Genomic DNA, 2093 nt, shown 5'->3' with positions numbered 1-2093 from the left:
CCCCTAATATTATCATAGAGCAAATGCTTCTTCTGTCATTCTGAAATGGGCTTTCTGAAGAGAGATGTTCTCTTCTTTTCTTTATCTCTGCTGGTGATTCTCCTTATGTCAATGCACTCCAGTGGCTGGCAGACCATCTGCGTGGTGGTTGTGGCATCTAGCTGCTTTTGCAGCAGCCATGGTTATAGCGGTGGCTGTGGTGGGCCACCCACATGGAAGTGATGTTTTAGACATGCTCCTTTGTGCTGGTGGTGTGCCTGGCTGTGAGGATTGTCTGGCCCCTGAATCTTTGCCTCAGGTCCCTGGGCGGGACCCAAGGCACTGGCACGGTGGACCTGGTTGTGGGAGGGGGATCCACTCCCTGGCTCCATCCCTTGGGCCACCAAGTGGGCCCCAAGGTACTGACACGGTGTGCCTGGTTGTGGGAGGGGGGTCCAGTCCCCTTCTCCATGACTCAGGTCCCTGGGTGGGCACTCAAGCACTGGTGCAGTGTGCCTGGTTGTGAGAGGGGGATCTGGACCACTTCTCAATGCTTCTGGTTCCCAGGTGGGGCCCTGAGGCCCTGGTATTGTGCCTGATTGTTGGAGGGGGGCCCAGTTCCCAGCTCCATATCTTGGGTACCCAGGCAGGACCCCAAGGGGCTGGAGGTTTGCCTGGTTGAGGGTGGGGGGTCTTGTCCCCTTGTCCATGCCTCAGGAACCCATGCAGGCCTTGAGGTTCTGGTGTGGTGTGCTTGGTTGAGGGAGGGTGGGGTCTGGTCCACTACTTCATGCCTTGGGTCCCCAGGAAGGCCCCATGGCACTGGCATGGTGTGCCTGGTTGTGGGTGAGGAGTCCAGTCCCCATCTCCCTGCTTTGGATCCCTGGGTGGGCCCCGAGGTGGTGCTACGGTTCCTCTTTTGGTCCCCATTTGGGCTCTGAGGCTCTGGCATGGTGCACCTAGTTGTGGGAGGGGGTCCAGTCCCCTTCTTCAGGCCTCAGGTCCCTAGATGGGCTCTGAGGCGCTGGTGCAGTGTGCCTTGTTGTGGGAGGGGTGTCCAGTCCCTGGCTCCATGCTCTGGGCTCCTGGGTGGCACCCTGGGGTTCTGCCAGTGTTTCTGGTTGTGGGCCGTTGGTCTGGTCCCTGGCTACATGTCTCAGGCTCCCAGGTGGGCTCTGAGGCCCTTGCAGTGTGCCTGAATGTGTGAGTCAGGTCTGGTCCCTGGTTCCAAGTCTTGTTTTCCTGGGCTGGCCCAGAGGCACTGGCAGTATGAATGGTCTTGGGCGGGGATCCAGTCCCCGGATCCATACCTTATGTCCCTTGGTGGGCCCCAAGGCGCTGGTGGTGTGCCTAGGCCGGAACTTATTTTTTGTCCTTTGCTTACTTCTAAAATGGGGAAACTTCATGTGGGAAGCAGTACTTGAGCTGTGTGGTTGAGCTAAATTGCTGCTTTGCTGCTGCTTCCCTAGGGAAGGCTTTTGGTGCAGCTCGGGGTTTAATGGTTGACCTTATAAGTACCTAGGCTCTCCAGAGATTCGGTGAAACTGGATTATGTAGAAACTCTGATCTGGGCTTGAGTTTTTTCATCAAACTGCACCCCATGCAATTCTGCATTCCTGAGCAGTCTCATCTGAGTGGTCCTGTGCTGATTGAGGGGGTGATCAGCTGTCCTTGCTGTGTCCCAGTGTTCTCCCAGTGGGCCCATCTCCCCCACCTCCTGTGCTCCAACCACTTCCCATGGGACAGGCCCTGTGTTGGTCCCCTGTGATGACTCACCAACCTCTGAGTGGCTCCCCTTTTTCAATTTTTCTGGTTCCTCACTCCTGCTTGAGTCCATGGGAACACTATTAGTGGTCTTACTGTCCTGGGGCCACCAGCTGTCCTGGGACCTCCAAGGCCCTCTACTCCCCTGGTGCCTCCAAATAACTCCATCTGAAGGGCATAGCTGAGGCTTCTGCCTGCTCCTGCTCCATATGCTGAGCGGCTTGAGCCTGAAAGTGGCTGTGGACCTAAACACTCAGAGCAGCTTTTTCTTTCTCTCATTATGGTTTCTCCCACCTTTATGAATTCTGTAGTTCTCTCCTCCTCTTCCCCTGAGCTCCAATGGCCCCAGC

This window comes from Galeopterus variegatus, unplaced genomic scaffold, assembly GCF_000696425.1.
Source record: "Galeopterus variegatus unplaced genomic scaffold, G_variegatus-3.0.2 Scaffold4221, whole genome shotgun sequence".
Taxonomy (NCBI): Eukaryota; Metazoa; Chordata; class Mammalia; order Dermoptera; family Cynocephalidae; genus Galeopterus; species Galeopterus variegatus.
The sequence above is the reverse complement of the archived record's forward strand: the minus strand, read 5'-3'. Positions refer to the sequence as shown.